This window comes from Hypanus sabinus, unplaced genomic scaffold, assembly GCF_030144855.1.
Source record: "Hypanus sabinus isolate sHypSab1 unplaced genomic scaffold, sHypSab1.hap1 scaffold_628, whole genome shotgun sequence".
NCBI classification, from domain to species: Eukaryota; Metazoa; Chordata; class Chondrichthyes; order Myliobatiformes; family Dasyatidae; genus Hypanus; species Hypanus sabinus.
The window spans coordinates 62,301-87,444 of record NW_026781484.1 but is presented as its reverse complement, the minus strand read 5'-3'; the positions used below and the strand labels follow the sequence as shown (position 1 = coordinate 87,444).

Genomic DNA, 25,144 nt, shown 5'->3' with positions numbered 1-25,144 from the left:
GTTAGGTCTGGAATCCAAAAAGAAGCTGAGAACTTTGAGACCGTCCAGGTGGAGGATGGAGGTATATAAGGGCTGAACGTCCATGGTGAAAATAAGGCGGTGGGAGCAAACATTTTTTCATTGAAAAAATCTCAAAGCGTGAGAAGTGTCACGAACATAGGTGGGAAGGGATTGAACAAGGGGGGGTATAAGACGGTGTCAAGGTACGCAGAAATGAGTTCGGTGGGGCAGGAGCAATCTGAGACAATGGGTCTACCTGGACAGGCGGGTTTGAGGATCTGCAGCTGCGGCCCGAAGCCCCGCCCACTTACCCGTTGACGCGCTGACGACATCGCGCATGCTCAGTGCGGGAAGGGCGGTGTTGTTTTTGTTCTTTGTTGAAGCGGGTCGGCCGTGGGATCGGGATCGGGAGCGGGTCCTCACCCTCGCCCCCTGGGGCAGGGAGCCAGGGACGGATTATTCTCTGCGGGGCGACGACAACAGTTTCCTTTCGGTGAGTATTGAAGCAGGTCCGGAGCGGGGAGATCCGAATTCAAACAAGAGAACTGGAGAATAAAAGGTGGGGGTGGGGAAGGGAGAGAACCACAAGGTGATCGGTGAAACCTGAAGGGGGAGGGGGTGAACTTTCCCGAACTGGCGGCCTCGCCTCGTTTCCTTCGCAGAATGTGCCGGGGTCGGTCCGGTTTGTGAGACCTTCTCACCGAACCGTCTGAGATGAGCCGCCGCCCAGCCCCTGTTCTGGTCCTATTAGCAGGATGAAGTTAAACATGTTTCTATATTGTTACTGACAGAGAATTGTACAATTTGTGTTCCGTGTGATATCTGAATGAACTTGCCTGTGATGCTGCCACAAGTCAGTGTTTCTCTGTACCTGTATCTTCCCGGACTTGTGCACTTGGCAATAAATTCAACAGGATCTGAGAAATCTCAGTGAGATTTGATTAGTGATGATCATCTTGGCAGCTCGGTAGTTCGACTGTATGAGACAGTACACTGTTAAATGCAAAACCCTGAACAGTGTTGATGATCAGAGGGATCTTAGACTCCAAGTTCATCGCTCCCTGAAAGAGACGGGTGGTTAAGAAGGCAAATGACATGGTTGTCTTTATTCGTTGAAGCACTGAGTTCAAAAGTCGGGAAGTTGTGCTGTAGCTTTATAAAGCTAGTTAAATCTGGAGTGTTTCATACAGTTCTGGTCGCCCCCATTCTCGGGAGGATGTCGGGGCTTTGGACAGGGCGCAGAAGAGGTTTACCAGGACACTGCCTGGATTAGAGGGCATGAGCTATAACGAGAGGCTGGACAAACTTGTGTTGTTTTCTCCAGAGCGGCGCAGGCTGGGGTGAGACTGGATGGACGTTTAGACGATTACGAGAGGGATAGACGATATATTTTTCCCAGGGTTGAAATTTCTAAGATAAGAGGCCATTCATTTGAGGTGAAAGAGGGTGGGTTAATGGAGATATGAGGGGCGTGTATGTTGTTCCTCACCGAGTCTGCTGGGTCGTTCACTGGAATTTGCTCCCTGGGGAGACCCTCCGCTCTGACGTAGTAATCACCCTGCGCATGCTCACAGCCGCCCCCCCCCCCCACCCGGATGGATGGTGGTTTATCTCCCCGTTCGTTGTTGAAACGATATATATTCCTTAATTGAATAGACTGAGCACTGTGCTGTACTGTTCTATGTTCTGGGTCTCTTGTTGAGAGGTTTTGGGGTAATGGAGGCAAAAGGGATGAGTGAGAACAACAGGTCACTGGAGTCCAGTGTGGGAAATGTGAGATCACCCACTTCTGTAGGAGAAACTGAAATCCTGAGTGTGTTAAAATGGAGAGTTTAAGTGCAGTGGGTAGAGAGGGAGGTGAAAGGTACATTGTATTTATTGTAAGAGTTATTGGGTGTAAGAGTGAAATGACATTAACAATTACTCGCGTTTTGTTGAGATTGTACCTGGGATATGATGTAAAATCCCGCTGTCCATGGGTTATACAGACCTGCTGTTGAAGAAAGGCTTAAACAACCCCCAAGCAAACTATAGACCAGTGCTTCTGACATCAGTATTCGAAGCACTGCATATATAAGTATTTGAAAAGGCAAGACTGACTTGGAACAGTCAGCATTACTTTGTTTACTCCTGGCAACACACACAGTTTTTTTTTGATGAGATTGGGAATGTTACCAGGAAAGTAGATAAAGGCAATGAAGCGAATGTTGTTTACATGGTCTTTTGCAAGCATTTAGCAATCCTGCATGGGAGGTTCGTCAGGGAAATTCATTTGCATCACGTTCAATGTAAGGAAGTAAATTGGAGTAGACAATGGCATTTCGGGAGAAGGTGGACTATGATGGTTGATGATTGTCTCCATTAATCGTTGGGTCCGTTGCTGTTTGTCATCTATATCAATGATTGGGATGGTAATGTTTTTAACTTGATAAGCACATTTACATGTGACACCAAGGTTAGGGGAGTAGTTGACAGTGAGGGAAATTATCTATCATAGGTTACAGGGATCTGGAACAGCTGGAAATACTGAGCTGAAAATAGCAGATAGAATTTAATGCAGGCAAGTGCGAAGTGTTGTGCTATGGTAGGTCTTACACAGTAAACAGTGGAGCACTAACGTTGCGGTGGAACAAAAGGATCTGGGAATAGAGGTCCATAATTCATTGAAAGCAGCGCCACAGGTAGATAGGGTGGTTAATAAATGCTTTTGGCATAGTGACCTTCTGCAATTAAATTATTGACTGCAGGAGATGGGATGTTATTTTGAAGTTGTATATGACTTCGGTGAGTCCAAATTTAGAGTATTGTGTGTAGTTCTGGTCACCTGCCTACAGGAGAGGTGTAAGTTTGAAAGTGTACTGGGAAAAACTTCAAGGAGGTTTCTGGAGGCCCTGAGTGATAAGGAAAGGTTGAATAGTTTTGGACTTTAATCCTTGAAATGCTAAAAATTGAGAGGAGATTTGACAGAGCAGTGCAACATGAAGATGGGTAGAGATTGGTAAATGCAAGCAGGCCTTTTCCACTGAAGTCGGGTGGAATGACAACCAGAGATCATGCATCATGGGTGACAGATGAGAAGTTTTAGTGGGACATGAGTGGATAAGTCTTCAATCAGAGGGTCGAGAGAATATGGAACGAGCTGCCAACAGGAGTGGTACATGCGAGCACGATTTCACCTTTGAAACTATGGATGGGGGAATATGGCTACTGTGCAGGTGGGTGGGAATAGGTGGTTTAAATGGCAGACAATGCACCTGTACTGTGTTCTGTTTCGATATGACTCTCTAACCATGACTCCTTGATCACAGACAGAAGTTTGATTGAGTAAAGATCCGAAATTAATATCAGACTTGAATAATTCACACCTTAATTCCCCAAGAATACTCAACAGCCTGGATGTGTTTTGACATGGTTTTAAACTGCCCACACGCTCCCTGTCATGGATATTTCATAACCAGGGAAAGACAAAATGCTGGAGTAACTCAGCAGGTCCGGGCAGTATGTATGGAACTGAATACAACGGGAACGTTTTGGGCCGAGACCCTTCAGTGGAACTGGAAAGGAAGAGGGAAGAGGCAATATCATTGATTGATTTGGAAGGTGCAGGTTGCTTTTGTGTGAGACTCGGAGCTCAGGGTTTGTGTTTAAACAGCTGCCTGCATATTCCTCAGAACAGGGAGCAGCCTTTCTGCTGAAACCAATTCAAACTGGTTTGACATTTCACTCTCTATCACATAAACAAAGTCACTTCAGTGTTCTGTTTAACTATTTCTGCATATGCAAATATGCTAAACTGTTAATAGTTTGCAAGGAACCTGTAACATGTCATAAACGACACTGCCAACGGGCTTGAACGAGCTACAGTTGCTGTCCTGTTTGCTGTGAGTTTGCAGAATTTAATTATTTTTACTTAAAACTCTCATTATCTGCAGTTGTTTTAAAACTTTTTTTATGATACCTTAAAAAAAAGATTCATGCCATTCCTAACTGTGACATTCCTTAATACAAAGACACAACACAGTGTATGAAAAATGCATCTTTCCCAAATTTGCCAATAACCCTTAAAATATTGTTGATGTAAGGGTAAAGGTGAGGGGCAGAATGAGGTGGAGAGAGAGAAAGGTTGAGCAGGGAGAGGGGAAAAAGTCAGGGCGAGGGTCTGTTATGTACCCCGTAACTGGGTGTCTAATCAGCAGAGAAAGAAGAATTCATTGGAGTCTGATGGTACTATACTGAATGTGTTTATTAATAAAAATAAGCAAAATAATATCACTAATGCAAATATACATATAAAACCAGTTAGCAGTAATATACCTAAAAGTGTTGGAATAATAATAATAATAATAATCAATAATAAACAAGCTCTATTGATGTCTAGGGGTAAATAAATTGTCATAGAAAAGGATAAAGTTCGGTTCAGTTCATGAGTGCTGATGTAGTTATAGTTGTTGTATTGTAATGGTTGGAGAGAGAGAGAGAGAGCGAGCGAGATGTAACAGCTACAGTCAGGCAAGCCTTTCTTTGCTTTCTTAATCCGTCATATCGGTGTGGTCATTCTGACCTCTCCATTCTTCTGTGGTGGACTCGTCACTCTGGCATGAGTGGACACACACACAAGTCCCCACCGACCCTGCTTTTTCACTGATAGTCTTACTGACCGACCTCCTGGTTCGGTCTCCGAAGCCCCCACCTTTCTTGTGGGTTCCAACACTCAGTCAGTGTCCACTGGCGTGTCTGGAGGGTGTCTCTCCAGACCTATCTTTTATCCCTACTCACGGGGACTCAGCTATCCATCACTCCTGAATGACTGTGTCCATCAAATAAGGCCACTCCTTCAATCCACTGAGGAATGTTTATGAGCAAACTATTGTCCTTGCAGTGAAACAGTAAATAATTCAAAAAGGAGTCACAATATGGGTAATCAGTAATTTCCCCCTCTCGCTGATGTTCCTGCTTGTTTTTCCATCTCTCTTTCTCATGGTCAGCATAGCAACAGTAATTGTTTGTGTTTCTCAGGAGGGGAATGGTTAACTCTACCCCATTGTCCATCAGGTCTATTCATCACTCATAACAGGTCTATGAGGTGGACAGGGAGCAACTAAGATGAAAGTGAGGCAGTGGAGTAGGTAGAAGGTGGGTAGATGATGGGACACAATGGGGAGACAGCGGGAGGGAATATGATTAGAGAGAAAGGGACAGAAAGGGAGTTTGGTGCAGAAAATTTATTTGCTCCACGTTCAACGTAAGGAGGTAAATTGGCATAGACAGTGGAGCTTTGGGCGAAGGCTGACAATGATAGTAGATGATTGTCTCCCTGATTGGGGGTTTATGACCGGCGGACAGCCACAGAAATGGTAGTTGGGCTGTTGCTGTTTGTCATCTATGATAACGTGTTTAACTTGATAAGCACATTTGCATATGACAGCAATATCGGGTGTAGTCGGCAGAGAGGCAGGTTACAGTGGGATCTGGCGCAGCTGCAAATACTGAGCTGAAAATTGCAGATGGAATTTAATCTAAGCAAGTGCAAAGTGTTGCACTCTGTCGGTCTTACACAGTAAACGATAGCGCACTAAAGAGTGCGGTGGAATAAAAGGAATAAGACATTGCTGAGTTTGAATTTGGAGTATTGACTGCTGTTTTGGTCATCTATCTATAAGAGAAATAAATAAGGTTGAAAGAGTACTGGGAAAAGGTGCGGGTTGTTTTTCTGGGAGATTCAAAGCTCAGGGTCTGGTGTAAGCAGCTGTTTGGCCCTGCACATTCCACAGAACCATAGGCAGCTCTTCTTAAAGCAGCACTTTAGGCCATTCTGCTAAAACCATATCCAACTGCTTTGAAGTTTCCTTCTCATTCGGGTTTGAAAACATTCACATTATTAGTTTGCTTAACTATTTCTGCTGCAGGGAGGGTCAATGAATGTGAAAGCTGATATAAAGAAAACTACCGTTGATTCCGAAACCTCGCTACCAATTACAGTTGATGCTCTGCTTGCTGTGAGTTTCTGGAATTTTATAATTTCTTCCTTCAGACTCACATTGTCTATATTTGTTTCTAAAACATTCTTTTCATGATTCCTTAAAAAAATCAGTTTGTGACAGTCACCAGACCATGAGACACAGGAGCAGAATTCAGCCTATCGATTCAACTCCACCATTCCATCATGGCTGATCCCCGATCCCACTCAACCGTATACCATTCTCACCATATCCTTTGATGTTCTGAATGATCAAGAGACAATCAACTTTTGCCTTAAACACCCACGGATTGTCCTCCACTACAGTCTGTGACAGATTCACTACTCTCTGGCTAAAACAAATCCTTCTTCAATCTTTTCTAAACGGTCGCCCCTCAATTTTAAGGCTGCAACCCCTAGATTTGGATACCTTCACCACAGGAGCATCCTCTCCACATTCACCCCGGCCAGTCCTTTTAACAGTCAGTAGTTGTCAATGAGATTCCCCAGCATTTTTCTAAATTCCAGTGAGTACAGACCCAAAGCTGCATCATGCTCCTTGTATGTGAACCCCTTCATTGCTGGAATCATCCCCATGAATCTCCTGCGGTCATTCAACAACAACAACACATGCTTCCTGAGATATTGGGCCCAAAACTGTTAATGACACTTGAAATATGTCCTGACTAATGTCTCATAAAGACTGAGAATTTTCTCCTTGCTTTTATATTCTATTCCCCTTGCAATAAATGACAACATTGCACTTGCCTTCTTTATCACAGACTCAACCTATAGATTAACCTTCCAGGAGTCAGACCCGAGTACACCTGATTCCCTCTGCACTCTGATGTTTGAACATTCTCCCGTTTAGATGACAGTCTACATTGTTAGACAGGGATTGACAGGCGGCAGCTGGGCAGGAAAAAGAAGGAGAGATGGAGAGGGATGAAGGCATGAGAGAGCGGGGAAGGGTGTGGGGAAAGAGGAATGGTAGTTGAGCATGGGATGAGCAGAGCGCAGGAGGGGGAAGGAGAGAGCTTGGGGAAGGAAGGTGGGAGGAAAAGTGGTCGGGGGGGTGGGAGAAGAGCACAGCAGGTAGGGGGCAAGTGGGAGGACAGCGCGGTAAGGAAAGCGAGTGTTTTGAAATGAGCGACAGACACTATATAACCGAATAACCTCGGGTGTAGCGGCTCAGACTGACATCTCTGTATATGGTGAGCACACCGTTCACCCGGCACCTCACTGAACTCCGTCCGGTTTCAACATCACAGTAAGTGTTGTCTCCGATTCTTCAGAACCAGGGAGCGTTTACAATCGGGTTTGGCTTTTGTCGGGCTCGGGAGGTAATTCAGTGGGAGAAGGGAACTCTGAAATCTTCAAATTAACAAATTAATTATTGACCAAATGGATTAAAAGAAACAATTACCTTCAACTACAAACATTCTCCAGTTGGTTTCTACTGAGACGCTGTAGATATGTGAAATGTCCCCACAGGGCAGTGAAAGAGTCTCTCTCCCTCTTTGCCCTCCTTGACACACACTCACTCACATACACAGGAAAAAATTATTGAGAATACAGAACTACTGTAAGATATCGGCATTCGGAACATCGTTGTGGACTATGCCACAGATCGATTCGTTTAATTAAATCGCAAATATAAACTACAGATATTGGGTGTTTGAAGTAAAATAAACTACTGGAAACTCTCAAAGTCTAATAGCAATTGTAATAAGTAGACATTCAGATTGCAGACACTGGTGAACTTTCTTTTCTATATCATCGGTGTTTTACTGTTTTTTCCTGTTACAGGAATATTTAAATACAGTGTTAAATTAGCTTTGTTCACAGTCGAAGGTCAGCGCGAAATGTCGAACTGGTTTGTTCGTTTTCAGCAGAGAAGCCGCTCCCTGCTCCGAGGAATGCCTGCGTGTCAGAATTTGCCCTGCAGACAGGCAGCCGCTTGCACACAGAAAATTGCACTGTGAGTCTCACAGAGCAGCAACATCGGCCCCTCCCCCATAGTTACTAAATGACCCTCGTCTGATGGTCTGGTGTAAAGTTAGAAGGAAACAACTTGAAAATATACCCACAGGGAGACTGAACATTCTTAGTGAATTAAGGTGAATTCAGCTTCTGTTCTTTATTTCTGATCTTTACTTCCAGTTGACACGTTACCCGTGTTTTGGATCAGTGACCAAGAAGTTACTTGCAAACAAGAGAACATTTGCAGATGTTAGAGCAACACACACAAAATGTTGGAGTAACTCAGCAGGCCAGACAGCATCTAGGAAGAGAGTGAACAGATGATGTTTTGGGCTGAAACCCTTCGGCAAGACTCCTTTCCCAGATGCTGCCTGGCCTGCTGAGCTCTTCCGGCATTTTGTGTGTATTGGAAGAAGTTATTTGTCTCTTCTGGCGGTCATGGTATTTGTGTTCTTGCATTATCCTGTCTGCATGGTTGAGATTCTCCACAATTCATGTCCAGGTTAAAAACAGTTCCTGAATCAGGGGTTACGATTCCAAAGCAAGTGTGCAAAAAGATGTTTCGTCGACACGGCTTCTGTTTCCAAACCTTGTGACTTCAGATGAATGCATGTCGTTTTTCTCATGACTGTGTTTATTGTTGGTGTTTCGAGCTGATTTCCTCAACGTCCTTTAAAAGAAAAGACGTTGATTCTGTTCAAGGTCTCGATACATAACAAACATTGTGGGTGGGGTGGTGACCAGTTACAGAAAGCGACAGGCAGCATTGCAAAGCGACCACCATTATTTCACTGTGTGGGGCAGCAGGCTCGATGGGCTGAGTGGCCAATTTCTGCCTGGTCTGTGCACAAGAAAAGCTCCGACTACAGAGTTACTGTAAACTAAGTTAACAAGTACGGACCACGGCAAATAACCTACTGTTGAACAAAAAGCAAGTATTGCAGTAATTAAATCATCCAGAACGTTGAGCGAGATGATAAGCAACAATGAACCTAGCACCGACCCCCACTGCACCCCACGAGTCACTGGTCTCCAGTCAGAGAGTCAAACCATCTTCCACCGCTTACTGGCTTCTGCCGCAAAACCAATGTCCAAATCAATTTACCACCTCATTCTGAATGCCAAACCTTCTTGACTAATCTCCCAGGTGGGACTCTGCCAAATGTCTTGCTACATTGTACTGAACTATATATTTTTAATTCAGTGAATTAACTGTTCTCTCTCCCAGAGCAGTAAGTGTCACATTGTTCCAGTTTGATAACTGACCAACAACATTCTTGCACAGCATACTTTCACTGCTCTGGGGAGAAACTAACCATGAAAGTTATGGGGGAGACTTTGCAGAGCTCTGCTGTTGCCCAATGACCAGAGTCTGAGTCCAGGAGCTGATGACCCCGGGGCTGCTGCAGGACCGTCCACACTGCAAGCGTCCTCTCAGGGCAGTGGAGTGAGTCTGCCTCAAAAAGCCTCGAGTATCCCTGTGAACACAGCCCCAAACCGGCAATGCTCAGAGTCTGGCTCTTTGGAAAGTGAAATGAGAAAGATGGTTTCCCATCACTGACAAGTGGAGCAGCGGCATTACTGCCCCACAACGGCTGTGATTGAGTCCCAGGGATGAGGATGTGATCCTTGTCCGTCTGTCTGCACAGTTTGTTATTGGGAAACAGAGAAGTACACGTGAAGCGGATCTTCAGCCTGATAGGCCCAATCGGGATTAATCCCCGTAGAGTCATCAGGAGGATGTCTCATATCACAGGCATACATCGTGAACGTTGTTGGCTTTGTGGCAGCAGTACAATGCAATATATAATAGTAGAGAAAAAACTGTATTACAAGAAGTATCTGTTACTGAAAGTTCAATAAGTATTGTAACAATGAATTCAGTGAAGTAGGTTCGTGGGTTCCATGTCAATTCAGAAATCAGAAGGCAGAGGGAAGGAAGCGGTTCCTGACTAGTTGAGTGTGTGCCCTCAATCTCCTGTACCACCTTTCTGGTGATACCAATGAGAAGAGGGCATCTCCTTGGTGAAGCAGATCCCTAATGACTGATGCCACCGTTTTGAGGCATCGCTCCAAGACGATGTCCTGGATGCTACGGAGGCTACTGCCCATGATGGAGCTGACTGAATTGACAACATTGCTGAGAGTATTTCAATCCTGTGCAGTGGCTTCACCACTTCCCAAACCCCATCATATCAAGCGATATGCAGCCAGTTAGAACTATTATTACGGTACATCTGTAGAAATCTGCAAGTCTTCGGTCACGTCCCAAATCTCGTCAAACTCCTAATGAAATATAATGGCTGCCAAGCATTCTTTGTAACTGCATCGGTATGCTGGGCCGTGGAGATCCTCAGAGATGCTGACACACAGGAACATGAAGTTGCTCACTCTTTCTACTGCTGACTGATCAATGACGATTGGTGTGTGTCTGTGCCCTCGTCTTACCCGTTCAGAAGTCTGCAGTTAGTTTGTTGATCTTACCCATGTTGAGTGCAAGTTTGTTGCTGCAACACCACTCATCCAGGTGATGTATCTCGCTCCTGTTTGCCTTCTCCTCGCCATCTGAAAATCTGCCAACAATAGCCGTGTCGATGGTGATGTGCAGGCGTTATATCCAATAAGCACCAATTGTGGTTTTCCGGTGAGGAAATCAAGGATCCAGTTGCAAAGGGATGTAGAAAGGCCCAGCGGTTCGAACCTTTTGATCAGAACTGTAGGGATAATTGCATTAGATGCTGAGCTCTGGTTGGGAAACAGCATTCTGATGTAAGTATTCGAATTGTCAAGGTAATCCAAAGCCGTGTGAGGAGCCAATGAGATTGTATTGTGACCTATTTTGGATACAGGCAAATTACAGTGGGCCCAGGTCCTTGCTGAGAGAAGAGCTTGGGCACTGGTATAATTGTTAGCCTTTTAAGGGATGTGGAAACTTTCAACTGCAGCAAAATGACCCCATCTCTGAAGCATTCACAGAATACAACTCCTGTTTTTCTGGGGTGGCTGAAATCCCTTGTAAATCTGTGTGATGACAGCACCCACCACTTCCTCACTCTCCCAAAATTGATGGAAACATAAACATTTTCCCACAATGCCCCAGGGTTAGTCTCAGTAAGGATCTCTATTGATGCCATCAGTGTCCTAAGGTGGGGTGCAGAATGGTGCACCGTCATGCTATGCAAAGACCCAAGTGGGGCTTGGTCTCAGACACCAGTAATGCCATCAGTATCCCAGTATAGGGCGCAGAATGGGACCCCAGTAATCAGATTCATTATCTCAGGGGTGAGGTTATGTGGGGGGAAAACCCATTTGGCTGTGTTATGAGGTCGGTGCAGCTGGACTGTTTACTCCTGCCCCTGTTGCTGCCTGCCTGTAGAATGTTCATTTGATAAATATCTCAGCAGTTGACTCTGGATTTCTAGACATGCTTGGACACGCTCTGCACTGTAGTTTTATATCAATACAGAATGACAGTGGTAATTGTGGACAGTTTAACTCATTGTTGTTAATCTGTTAATGACGGTGGATTTAAAGTCTGGAAGGTAATGTCGAATGGGTCAAGGACAGTGGGGTCACCCAGATCAATTGTCTTTGCTCCTGCCATGTGCTTGGAGATGGAAACTGCCATTTTGTGGAACTGATTTACATCCTCCATTTTGTGAGACAAAGTTGCTTTGCTTTTTGTGTTTGAAAATAGACACAGTGCTGTTTCAGGTCATTTGCTAAACTAGAGATCCTTTCCAAAGAAGTTATCTGTGAGGTGTTCTTCGATATAATATTACATGCAGTTTTGTGAATGCTGGGGATGGTGCCTGCCTGATGTGATTCTAGCTGATTACTGAAGAGAACGCATTAGGGTTCTCTTCCCAGTCATCCTCCTGCTCTTGATGATTGTATTGAATGCCTTTGGATTCACCTTAATCCGAATTGCCAAGAATCTTTCATGACCCCTCTTGCCTTCCGTAACTCCCTTTTTTAGTTATTTTCTGGTCTCTCTGTCCTCCTCATGAGTTTCGTTTGATTCTACCTTCTGAAGCTTTACATACGTTTCCATTTCCTTCTTGACCAAATCTATCACCTTCCTGGCCGTCTAACGTCCTCGTGTCTTTTCATCCGTCCTTTCTTTTAAGGAACTTTTGGTAAATATCAAAGGTTGAATGATTCACACAGTAATTCCCCAAGAATAGTCCCACAGCGTTTTGATGTCATTGTAAACTGCCACAGCAACTTTCCTCAGAACTGCTGCAATCAAATGGAACCGGTTCAACAATTCACCCAAAATTATTCGGGTGTGAACAAAGTCACTTTCGTATTGTATTTAACCATTTCTGCAGCAATGTAGTGATAAAGCCTTTAACATGACATAAAGAACATGACTTAGGGTCTCGAATCCGTAACGTTACCAGTTTCATTTGCTGCCCTGTTTGCTGTGAGTTTACAAAATTTTATTTTTACCTCAACTCTCATCATCTGCATTTGTGTTTTTTCCATGATTTCTTCAAATAAACCAGTTCATGCCATTCCCAAATGTGACAATATTTAAATTAAAGTATATTACCCTCGGGTATGGACCCACCAAACTTTTAATCGCTGTTGATATCAGGGTGAGTGACTGAGGGTAAGGGGGGGAGTGTTGGGGTGAGCAGGGTCAGGGGAAGGGCAGGGTGAGTGTGTGGAAGGTGGAGAGGGGGAAGTAGAGGGAGTAGAGAGAGTGGGAGTGAGAGATGGGGAATGAGGGGAGAGGGCAAGAGTGAGGAGAGGGAGAGGGAGAGTCAGAGAAAGGGGTAAAAGTGATACATGGGGAAGGAAAGGGGGAGAGGGACAAAGGGAGTGAGGTGGGGAGAGGAAAAGCAGGGTGAGAGTTCTAGAAAGAGGAGAGGGGGACAGATGGGGAGAGGGTCAGAGAGAGAAAGAAGGGGCAGAGAGAGGGAGGAATAAAGAGGGGGAAAGTGTGGGGAGAGTGACTGAGAGGCTCAGAGAAAGGGAGTGAGAGGGATGGATGGATTGTGAGAGGCTAATGGGAGGCAGAGAGAGTGAGGAGTGGAATAGGAGAGAGGGTGAAGGAAAAGAGGCAGAGAAAGAGAGGAGCAAGAACGCTGAAGGATAAATGGTGGGGAGAGTGAGGGAGTGACAGGGAGTAGGAGATAGGGTTAGGGAGAATAGGAGGGGAAGGTAGTATAAATAGTGTCGAGGAGGAGATGAGTGAGTGGGATGTCGAAGGAGGGGTGTGCAGGAGGCAGTGAGGAATGGGTAAGCAAGAGGGGCAAGTAGGTTAGCAAGGAGAGAGGGTGGTGAGGAGGGAGGGGTGGGATGTACAGTGGAGGAAGAGAGACTGAGTTGGGTGGTGAAGAATGATGGGCGAGTGAGAATGACATCAGTGGCAGAGCAGTGAGGGAAATGGGATTGAGGCAGAAGGAATGAAGGTGAGGGGTAGGAGGGTGAGGACTGGGGTGATGATGAGAAAGGAGTGTGAGGTTGATGGATAGCGAATATTGTGGTGCTAGTTGGGAAGAGTGAGGGAGAGGGATAGAGAAGGGAGCAGGGTTTAGGGCGTTGGTGAGGAGGCAAGGATGATTGAGGGAGGCCAGAATTATTGGACAAAATATTTATTCATCCACAATGGCAAGGACGTTCGTCATGGCTGATCACAAGTCACTGAACAACTCCACCATGAGGTTGTTGTTCCCGGTCTTGATATTCCACAGCAGGGGTGTTTACCACGCACATTTCCCGATCTCCGATTCCACACGAGAATTTCACTGCAAACAATTCCCAGTCTTTGGATCGTATCGCCCTCCAGTCCCAATCCCCATACCCCACAGTGACTGCTTTACTGCGAATGATTCCTCTTCTCCCTTTCCCACACCGGGAGTTTTACTGTGCACGGGTCCTGGTCTCCCTGTCGAACTGTTAATCCGACGTGACCTTTTGACCTGCCCTCCACACCTCCCATCCATGCACCTATCCACGTTTCTCAAACAGATGTTGTTAAGACCTCAGACAAAGTCAGGAATCAAAGGTTAACCATGTTAGGACTAATGTTCTGAGTTGTGTATATTTCAATACAACAAGTATTGAAGGAAAGGCAGATGAGCTTAGGTCATGGATCAACACATGGCATTATGATATTGTCACCATTATTGCGACGGGCTTGCAGAGGACTGGCAGCTGAATATTCTGGAGTTCTGTTGTTTTAGACAGGACAGAGCGTGAGGGATTAATGGGGTAGGGGTGTTTTCACTACTCAGGGAAACTGTCACGGCAGTGTGCAGTAAGGGCAGATGGGAGAACTCATCTAGTGAGGCTTTATGGGTAGATCGGAGAAATAAAATTTGTTTGAACATGTTATTGGGTCTGTCTTATAGACAGTCCAAGAGTCTGCGGGATTTAGAGGAACAAATTAGTAGACGTCCGAGAATATTGCAAGAAACATAATTTGTTATAATTTGATTTTAACCTTCCACATACAGACTGGAACTCTCATACTGTAGATGTACTCATGTAGTTGACAAATGTCTCACAGAAGTTTCATTAATCAGTACATTGATGTCCCAAAGACTCAAGTGTGATATTTGATCTCCCATTAGGGACTGAGACAGGACAGACGTAACAGAAGTCTGTGTAGGGAAACTGTTTGCATCTGGTGATCACAATGCCATCAGATTCAAAGGAAGTGTGGAGAACGATGGCTCTGCTCCGTGGTATTGAGGCCGTGGTATAGAAAAAAAACAGACGCATAACAGTTGTAGGCAAGTAGGAAAAAAATGAGGTACTTATGGAGTCGAGGAAATGCAAGATAAGATTGAGGAAAAAAACCAGGAAGGCTATAGGGTGGCATAAGGTTGTCCCAGCAGACAAGGTGAGGGATTGTACCGATATGTTAAAAGCAAAAGGATTTCAGGGGACACAATTGATTGTCTGGATTATCAGAATGCCAATGTATGCATGGAGCCAAAACAGACAGAGTGGATTTTTGCTTCTCTGTTCACTCAGGAAAGGAATCTATTGAAGTGAGGCAAAGGAGAAGTGAGGCCATGGATGTTATACAAATTATGGATGAGTAAGAGTTTTGTGCAAATTTGAGTATATAAGCCCCCAGCGACTGAGAAGTTCAGCCCTTGGACCCCAATGGAGGTGAATGCAGAAATTGCAAGGATGTAGTTGATATGTTTAAATTACGCTCAAAGACAGAGCTACTGGAGGATTGGAGGATAGCTAATTTTGATCCACTGTTTTAAAAAGGCTCTGAAATTAAACCAGGAAATTATCGGCCGGTGCACTTGACATCAGTCGTGTGAAGACATTGGAAGGACTGGATATAGGAGTATTTAAATAAACAGGACAGATTAAGGACATCCAACATGACTTTGTGTGTTCTAGACAATCTATTGAGTTTTTCAAAGAGGTTACAATGAATGTTACCAGGAAAGTTGATGAAGGCAAGGCTCTAGATATTGTCTACATGGACTTTAGCAAGGCATTTGGCAAGGTCCCGCATAGGGTGTTGAACAATAAATTTCATTCTCTTGGCATTCAAGTTGGGTTAGTAAATGGGAGTAGACATTAGCATAGAGGAGGAAGGCAGATAGTGGTAGCAGATGGTTGCCTCTCTGACTGGAGACCCGTGACTTGTGGATTTCCACAGGGATCGGTGCTGATAACCGTTGTTGTTTATAATCTATATCAATGATTTTGATGACAGTTAGATTATCCGGATCAGCAAATTTGCAGATGACACCAAGGTTTGGGGTGTATTTGACAGCGAAGAAGTCTATTGGAGCTTGCAGCGGGATCTGCGCCAGGTGTAAAAATGTCTGATAATGGCAGATGGAGTTTCATGCAGGCTTGTGAGCACTTACACTTCAGTAGGATCAACCAGGATGGGTGTTACACAATGAAGGGTTCGGCACTGAGGGGTGCGGTAGGACAAAGGCCTCCGGGAATACGAGTCCACAATTCATTGAAAGTGGCAGCACTCCTAGATAAGGTAGAAAAGAAATCTTTGGCACATTGGCCTTCATAAATTAAAGTATTCAGTACAGGAGACTGCATGATATAAGACAGTTATGAGACCTAATTTGTAGTATGTTTGCAGTTTACGTCACCTACCCACAGGGAAGATGTAAATAAGGTTGACAGAGTACAAGGAAAATTTACAAGGATGTTGCTGCGATTGGGGGACCTGAGTTATAAGGGAAGATTAGATATGTTACGTCTTTGTTCCTTGGAACGCAGAAGATTTTGGGGAGATTTAATGGAGGTCCACAAAATCATGAGAGGTATGGATAGGGTAGATGGGGTAGAGGGATGAGGATAGTAAGGGTTAGGTCAGGGGATAGTATTAGGGGTTATGATTCCAAAGCAAGCTTGAGAAAAGCTGTTTAGCCAACACAGCTTCTAATAATAGAAAACAGAACTGTATTACAACAAGTATCTGTTACTAAAAGGTAAATTAAATAAGTATTGCAAAAATGAATTCAGTGAAGTAGGTTCATCGGTTCCATGTCAATTCAGAAGTAGGATGGCAGAGGGAAAGAAGCGGTTCCTGACTAGTTGAGTGTGTGCCCTCAATATCCTGTACCACCTTCCTGGTGATACAAATGAGAAGAGGGCATCTCCTTGGTGAAGCAGATCCCTAATGATTGATGCCGCCATTTTGAGGCATCGCTCCATGACGATATCTTGGATGCTACGGAGGCTGCTACCCATGATGGAGCTGACTGAACTGACAACATTGCTGAGAGTATTTCAATCCAACAACAGCAAATTTGTCACTGGCAGTTGAGCTGTGCCATACCGCACAGCCATGGGTGCAGAGAAAGTACAGCAGTGGGCAAAGCACATATCCTTGAGGTGCACCGGTATCGATGGCTATGTGCAGGCGTTATATCCAAACCCCACAGATTGTGGTTTTCTGTTGAGGAAATTGAGGATCCGGTTGCAGAGGGAGGTAGAAAGGCCCAGCGGTTCGAGACTTTTGATCAGAACTGTAGGAATAACAGTATGCTTTACATACTGAGCTCTGGTTGAGAAACAGCAATCTGATGTAAGTATTTGTATTGTCAAGGTAATCCAAAGCCGCATGAGGAGCCGAGGAGATTGCATTGTGACCTATTGTGGATACAGGGAAATTACAGTGGGCCCAGGTCCTTGCTGAGAGAAGAGCTAATTCTAGCCATCGCAAACCCCTCAATCATTTCATCACAGTAACTGTTATTGCTATGGACGATAGTCATTAATGCAACTCACACTGCTCTTCTTGGGCACTGGTATAATTGTTAGCCTTTTAAGGGATGTGAAAACTTGCAACTGCAGCCAAAATGACCCCATTTCTGAAGCATTCACAGAATACAACTTCTGTTTTCCTAGGGTGGCTGAAATCCCTTGTAAATCTGTGTGACGACAGCACCCACCACTTCCTCACTCTCTGTAAATCGATGGAAACACAAAAAAAATTCCCACGATGTATTGAAGGAAAGACAGATGAGCTTCAGTCATGGATCAACACATGGCATTATGATATTGTCACCATTATTGAGACGGGCTTGCAGAGAACTGGCAGCTCAATATTCTGGGGTTCTGTTGCTTTAGACAGGACAGAGCATGAGGGATTAAAGGGGTAGGGGTGGTTTTATTACTCAGGGAAACTCACGGCACTGTGCAGTAAGGGCAGATGGGAGAACTCATCCAGTGAGGCTTTATGGGTAGATCGGAGAAATAAAATTTGTTTGAACATGTTATTGGGTCTGTCTTATAGACAGTCCAAGAGTCTGCGGGATTTAGAGGAACAAATTAGTAGACGTCCGAGAATATTGCAAGAAACATAATTTGTTATAATTTGATTTTAACCTTCCACATACAGACTGGAACTCTCATACTGTAGATGTACTCATGTAGTTGACAAATGTCTCACAGAAGTTTCATTAATCAGTACATTGAAGTCCCAAAGACTCAAGTGTAATATTTGATCTCCCATTAGGGACTGAGACAGGACAGACGTAACAGAAGTCTGTGTAGGGAAACTGTTTGCATCTGGTGATCACAATGCCATCAGATTCAAAGGAAGTATGGAGAACAATCGCTCTACGAGGTGGTATTGAGGCCCTGTTAAAGAAAAAGAAATACGTACAAAAAAGCTGGATGAACTCAGCAGGTCGGGCAGCATTGGTTGAAAGGAACAGTCAATATTTCGGGCCAAGACCCTCCATCAGGACTGAAGAAGGAGGGGGCAGGGGCCCTATAAAGAAGGTGAGGGGAGGGTGGAAAACCAATCAGAGGAAAGATCAAATTCTCCAACTTCCTGTAATTCCCCCCTCCCTCTCCCTTCCCGCATCCCGCCTTCACTCTGTCTCCTCTTCTAGCTGCCTATCATCTCTCATGACCCTGCCTTCTTCTACTACCCATAGTGCTTTCCCATTAGATTACTTCTTCACCTCTCTTGCCTAACCCCTCCCTGCCTTCCCTCCCCCACCTTCTTAATAGGGCCCCTGCCCCCTCCTTCATTAGTCCTGATGAAGGGTCTTGACCCCAAACGTTGACTGCTCCTTTCAACGGATGCTGCTTGACCTGCTGAGTTCATCCAGCTTTTTTGAATGTCTTGATATGACCACAGCATCAGCAGTGTACTTTGTGCTTAGAGAAAAAAATAGATGCATAACCGGTGCAGGCAGGTAGGAAAAAATTGAGGTACTTATGGAGTTGAGAAATTGCAAGATAAGATTGAGGAAAGAAAACGGGAAGGCTATAGGGTGGCATAAGGTTGTCCTAACAGACAAGGTGAGGGATTATACAGATATTTTAAAAGCAAGAGGATTTCAGGGGACACAATTGATTGTCCGGATTATCAGAATGCCAATGTGCACATGGAGCCAAAACAGATAGAGGAGTTCTTCAGTGGATTTTTGCTTCTGTGTTCACTCATGAAAATAATCTGGAGAAGTGAGGCCATGGATGTTATACAAATTATGGATGAGTCAGTGTTTTGGGCAAGTTGGGCAACTTTGAGTGTATAAATCCCCAGTGACTGAGAAGTTCAGTCTTTGGACCCCGATGCAGGCGGGTGCAGACATTGCAAGGATGTAACTGTTATGTTTAAATTATGCTCAAAGACGAGAGCTAACAGAGGATTGGAGGATAGCTAATTTTGATCCACTGCTGAAAAAATGCTCCAAAATTAAACCAGGAAATTATCGGCCGGTGCACTTGACATCAGTCGTGTGAAGACATTTGGAAGGACCAGATATAGGAGAATTTAAATAAATAGGACTGATTAGGGACATCCAACATGACTTTGGGTGTTCTAGACAATCTATTGAGTTTTTCGAAGAGGTTACAAGGAATGTTACCAGGAAAGCTGATGAAGGCAAGGCACTAGATATTGTCTACATGGACTTTAGCAAGGCATTTGACAAGGTCCCCCATAGGGTGTTGACCAATAAATTTCATTCTCTTAGCACTTAAGTTGGGTTAGTAAATGGGAGTAGACATTAGCATAGAGGACGAAGGCAGATAGTGGTAGAAGATGGTTGCCTCTCTGACTGGAGACCCGTGACTTGTGGATTTCCACAGGGATCGGTGCTGATATCCGTTGTTGTTTGTCAACTTTCTCAATGATCTCGATGATAATTAGATTATCCGGGTCAGCAAATTTGTGGATGACACCAAGGTTTGGGGTGTATTTGACAGCGAGGAAGACTATCGGAGCTTGCAGCGGGATCTACATCAGGTGTAAAAATGTCTGATAATGGCAGATGGAGTTTAATGCAGGCTTGTGAGCTGTCACACTTCAGTAGGATCAACCAGAACACAGTGAAGAGTTCGGCACTGAGGAATGCAGTAGGACAAGGGCATCAGGGAATTCGAGTCCACAATTCATTGAAAGTGGCAGCACACCTAGATAAGGTAGTGAAGAAATCTTTGGCACATTGCCCTTCATAAATTAAAGTATTCAGTACAGGAGACTGCATGATATAAGACAGTTATGAGGCCTAATTTGGAGTATGTTTGCAGTTTACGTAACCTACCCACAGGAAAGATGTAAATAAGGTTGATAGATTGCAACGAAAATTTCCAAGGATTTTGCTGCGATTGCAGGACCTAAGTTATAAAGGATTACGACTTTGTTCCTTGGAATGCAGAAGATTTGGGGGAGATTTGATGGAGGTCTACAAAATCATGAGGGGTATTGATGGGGTTGAGGGATGAGGATAGTGAGGGTTCGGTCAGGGGATAGAAGGGAGAGAGGCTCCCATTTTTGATCGACAAACAGCTCCCCCCTCCCCCATGCTCATTTCAATCAGTGCGTCCTTCCCTCCCTGTCAACCATTTTAACGTATGTAACGATTTCAGTGAGTGCGTCACTCCCTCCCTCGGTAAAACCTCTGGCCATTTGGAATAAATGACTTTTAAGAGAAGTAAATTCAACAAGTATTTCCAGCGGGCTGTGGAATGAAACCATGGGCGAGGAGGGTTCTTGTGACGATAGTTGTCCAGATGGAAATGCAATCATCTCTCCCAGTTTTTTTCCAGTTAGTGGAAATATATAGTCAAACGTGTTTGGTTTAAATTCAGCAGAAATACAGCTCCCTGGACCTGAATAGGTGAGGAATGTTTGAGCTGAAACTCTATCCATGTCAGGCAGTCTTTCTTACACAGAGGGTAGAGTTCATACCCTCCCAGAACCCGGGCTGGATCAAATCCGCAGCCTGGGACTCGCTGAGTTCAACAGAGAAACTCCGCCCCCTGGTTGCGATGAAAGAAAAAGGAGAGATCCACAAGGAAATCTGGTCAGTAAGGTTAATGCAGCCTGTTTGTTTTCCTCTTTAGGGTTGCTACATTGACCCCACTCCCGCCTCTTCACGCTGTCAGACCCGTCCTGAGCCAGTGAGAGTTAGTGTGAGCCGGACTGCTGTAATCCCGCTCTACCCCGGCTCACCCGGCCCTGTCCATCTGTAATGAGCGGCGGACACATCACAGCCCAGCGGCCTCGGGAGCAGCAGCTCAGACTCAACTCTCTGTACAGAGTGAGAACATCGGTGCAGGACCATTGTTGGTCACCGGGAAGTCAGACTGTGATTTCCCGGGACCACACTGAACGCCGGCCGGTTACAACATCAGAGGTAAGTGTTGTCTGTGATTCTGTACAACTATTCAGCGTTTACAGTGAGACTCAGCTTTGGTCGGGATCGGGAGTGAATTTAGTGGGAGAAGGGAGTTCTGACATGTTCATGTTAACGGGTCAATTACTGTCCAAATGGATTAAGAGAAACGAGGTCTTTGCCGTCAAACAGAAATACTCTCCTGGCTGATTTCTACTGAGTGTGAGCAGAAAGACATATGAAATATCCAACGGGGCAGTGACCCGTCACCGATCTCTCTGAAAAAAGATAAATCAGCAGATGCTGGAACTCCAAGCAACACACACAAAATGCTGGAGGGACTCTACAGGCCAGGCAGCGTCAATGGAGAAAAGAACAGTCGGCCTTCGAGATCCCAGCTAATGGATTTTACATTGCGTCATTGGTTCTATCACTCTTCTCTGCACCACAAATAGTTAAACTTTCTTCACACTTGAATGACAGTGTCTTCACCGGAACACTGGAATTTAGAAGGATGAGGGGGATTTGATTGAAACATATAAGATTATTAAGGGATTGGACATGCTAGACACAGGAAAAATGTTCCCAATGTTGGGGGAGTGCAGAACCAGAGGCCACAGTTTAAGAATAAGGGGTAGGACATTTTGAACAGAGTTGAGGAAAAACTTTTTCACACAGAGAGTTGTGGATCAATGGAATGCTCTGCCTCAGAAAGCAGGGGAGGCCAATTCTCTGGATGCTTTCAAGAAAGAGTTAGATAGAGCTCTTAAAGATAGCGGAGTCAAGGGATATGGGGAGAGGGCAAGAACGAGGGCAAGAGGGCAAGGACTGTGGAAGATCAACCACGATCACATTGAATGGTGGTGCTGGCTCGAAGGGCCAAATGGCCTACTCCTGAACCTATTGCCTATTGTCTATAAAACTGCTCCCTCTGGCACCGACAAACATTCCACTCTCAAAATCACTGAGATCACATTTCATCTCCATGGTGATGTTTGTTTGGAGACAGAACGTACATTGTACCAAAGAACAGGACACGGAGAGAACCGCTGGTAAAGCTGTGGGTTTAGTTAATGATTATCACCAGGAGCTGACTGAACATTAACCAGGGTGTGTTCATTACTTACAGAACCCGTAACACAGCCTCACTGGGACGGGGTGGTAACAGAACCTGGAGCCGCTGTACACGGTAAGAAGCTCTATATACTGAAATATAAACATTGCAAAGATATTTAGACATTTTTATGAACACGAATGGGATTGATAATGTATTGTGTTGATTGATATTATAACTGTAGTGAATCGCTTTTGAAAGAATTAATAATTCCCTTCAGCTAATTGCCTGCATCGACTTCCTGTGCATGTCCCGGGGGAAACCGGTGTAGTTGGAGGTGTTATTGGAAACGTCGCACTTTCAACCCAGCTCCGAATCATCAGCAAAGGCTCGGGAGGTGCGAGCTTCCCGCATCTGGGAACTGTTCCCGGGCTACTGCTTGCAGTAACGGGAAGCCGATCCGTCCACACTCGGGGCTTTACCGATCCCCAACCGAGGAACTGAGGATTCGCTTTGCTTATTCCTTCGCAGGTGGGATCGACAGTATTTGTCTACCCTTTACGACATTTCGGTAGGTAGCTGCTGGGAGAGGGCAAAATTATGAGAATTACTCCCACTGCAGTTTATAGCGGGGAGGGGGCGTCGGGGAGGGGTATAAAGATGTGATGGTTCAATTATAGAGTCGGTTGGTGAGATCTGTTGTGGATCACTGCCTGCAGTCTTGGTTCCCTTCTGTTAAAAGTGTGTGGGCAGGTGGGAAATCAAAAGAAGGTTTAACAGAGAGACATCTGCACAGCCTGAGTTGTCCTGTGAGGAAACGTCTGTGATCTTGGCTTTTTTCAGTAATTGAGAAGAATTCGACATGTCCTAAGTTTACAGGGTGGTATATACATTGCAGTTATTCTTAAATAACAACGTACTTGATTATATTCCGTCTTTCACCCTGCCCTCAAATTTACCTGGTCCATTTCCGATACCTCCCTCCCCTTTCTTGATCTTTCTGTCTCCATCTCTGGAGACGGCCTATCTACTGATATCTACTATAAACCTGCAGTCTCTCACAGCTACCTGGACTATTCCTCTTTCCCCTCTGTCTCTTGCAAAAAGGCTATCCCCTTCTCACAATTCCTCCATCTCCGCTGCATCTGCTGTCAGGATGAGGCTTTTCTTTCCAGGACAAAGGAGAAGTCTTCCTTTTTTAAGCAAAGGGGCTTTCCTTCGTCCACCATCAACTCTGCTCTCAAATGCATCTCTCCCATTTCCCACACATCTGCCCATCCACCCGCCACCCCACTTGGGATAGGGTTCCCCTTGTCCTTATCTACCACCCCACCAGCCTCCAGGTCCAACATATAATTCTCCGTAACTTCCGCCACCTCCAACGGGATCCCACTACCAAACACATTTTTCCCTCCCCCACTCTTTCTGCTTTTCACAGGGATCGCTCCCTATACGACTCCCTTGTCCATTCGTTCCCCCATCCCTTCCCACCGATCTTCCTCCTGGCACTTATCCTTGTAAACGGAACAAGTGCTACACCTGCCCTTACACTTCCTCCCGCACCACCATTCAGGGCCCCAGACAGTCCCGCCGGGTGAGGCGACACTTCACCTGTGAGTCGGCTGGTGTGGTATACTGCGTCCGGTGCTCCCGGTGTGGCCTTTTATATATTGGTGAGACCCGACACAGACTGGGAGACCGTTTCGTGGAACACCTACGCTCGGTCCGCCAGAAAAAGCAGCATCTCCCAGTGGCCAGACATTGTAATTCCACATCTCATTCCCATTTTGATATATCTATCCATGGCCTCCTCTATTGTCAAAATGAATCCAAACTCAGGTTGGAGGAACAACACCTTATATACCGGCTGTGTAGCCTCCAACCTGATGGCATGAACACTGACTTCTCTAACTTCCGTTAATGCCCCTCCTCCCCTTCTTACCCCATCCCTGACATATTTAGTTGTCTTCCTGTTCTCCATCTCCCTCTGGTGTTCCCCCTCTCCTTTCTTTCTCCGGAGGCCTCCCGTCCCATGACCCTTTCCCTTCTCCAGCTCTGTATCACTTTTGCCAATCACCTTTCCAGCTCTTAGCTTCATCCCACCCCCTCCGGTCTATTCCTATCATTTTGCATTTCCCACTCCCCCCCCCACTACTTTCAAATGTCTTACTATCTTTCCTTTCGATTAGTCCTGACGAAGGGTCTCGGTCCAAAACGTCGACAGTGCATTCCCTATAGATGTTTCCTGGCCTGCTGTGTTCCACCAGCATTTTGTGTGTGTTGTTGATTATATCCGTAGTAGTTTGGTAAAATCAGTGGGATATTTGATGAGAAATAAAGTATCCTGCGACGTCTTGACAGGGACGTCGACAAACTAGTTCCTGTTCTGCAAGGAAGTGAAAGCAGTTGAAGACTCTCTCTCCCTTTCTCTCCCCCTCTCCCCCTCCCCTCCCTCTCTCTCTCTCTCTCTCTCTCTCTCTCTCTCTCTCTCTCTCGCTCCCTCTCTCTCTCTCTCTCTCTCTCTCTCCCTCTCCCTCTCCCTCTCCCTCTCCCTCTCCCTCTCCCTCTCCCTCTCCCTCTCCCTCTCCCTCTCCCTCTCCCTCTCCCTCTCCCTCTCCCTCTCCCTCCCCCTCCCCCTCCCCCTCCCCCTCCCCCTCCCCCTCCCTCTCTCCCTCTCTCCCTCTCCCTCTCTCTCCCTCTCTCTCCCTCTCTCTCCCTCTCTCTCCCTCTCTCTCCCTCTCTCTCCCTCTCTCTCCCTCTCCCTCTCTCTCTCTCGCTCCCTCTCTCTCTCTCTCTCTCCCTCTCCCTCTCCCTCTCCCTCTCCCTCTCCCTCCCCCTCCCCCTCCCCCTCCCCCCCTCCCTCTCTCCCTCTCTCCCTCTCCCTCTCTCTCCCTCTCTCTCCCTCTCTCTCCCTCTCTCTCCCTCTCTCCCTCTCTCTCCCTCTCTCTCCCTCTCTCTCCCTCCCTCTCCCTCTCTCTCTCTCTCTCTCTCTCTCTCTCTCCCTCTCTCTCTTTCTCCCTCTCTCTCTCTCTCTTCCTCTCTTCCTCTCTCTTC

The 25,144-nt window shown here is 45.6% G+C and overlaps 1 protein-coding gene across 5 annotated transcripts in view; it reads left to right on the top strand.

The window, feature by feature from the left end:
- The first annotated feature begins 352 nt into the window (after positions 1-352).
- Positions 353-25,144, top strand: part of LOC132389694 (NACHT, LRR and PYD domains-containing protein 3-like) — a 53,374-nt gene continuing 28,582 nt past the window's right edge. Inside the window, exons 1-4 of one of the 5 annotated variants that reach the window (XM_059962254.1) lie at positions 353-493; positions 20,765-21,057; positions 22,166-22,225; positions 22,371-22,621. The gene's annotated coding sequence lies outside the window, so the exon portion shown is untranslated. Of the gene's footprint in view, positions 494-20,764; positions 21,058-22,165; positions 22,226-22,370; positions 22,662-25,144 lie in introns of all 5 variants that reach the window. The other 4 variants (XM_059962251.1, XM_059962252.1, XM_059962253.1 and 1 more) reach the window with 4 other exon arrangements.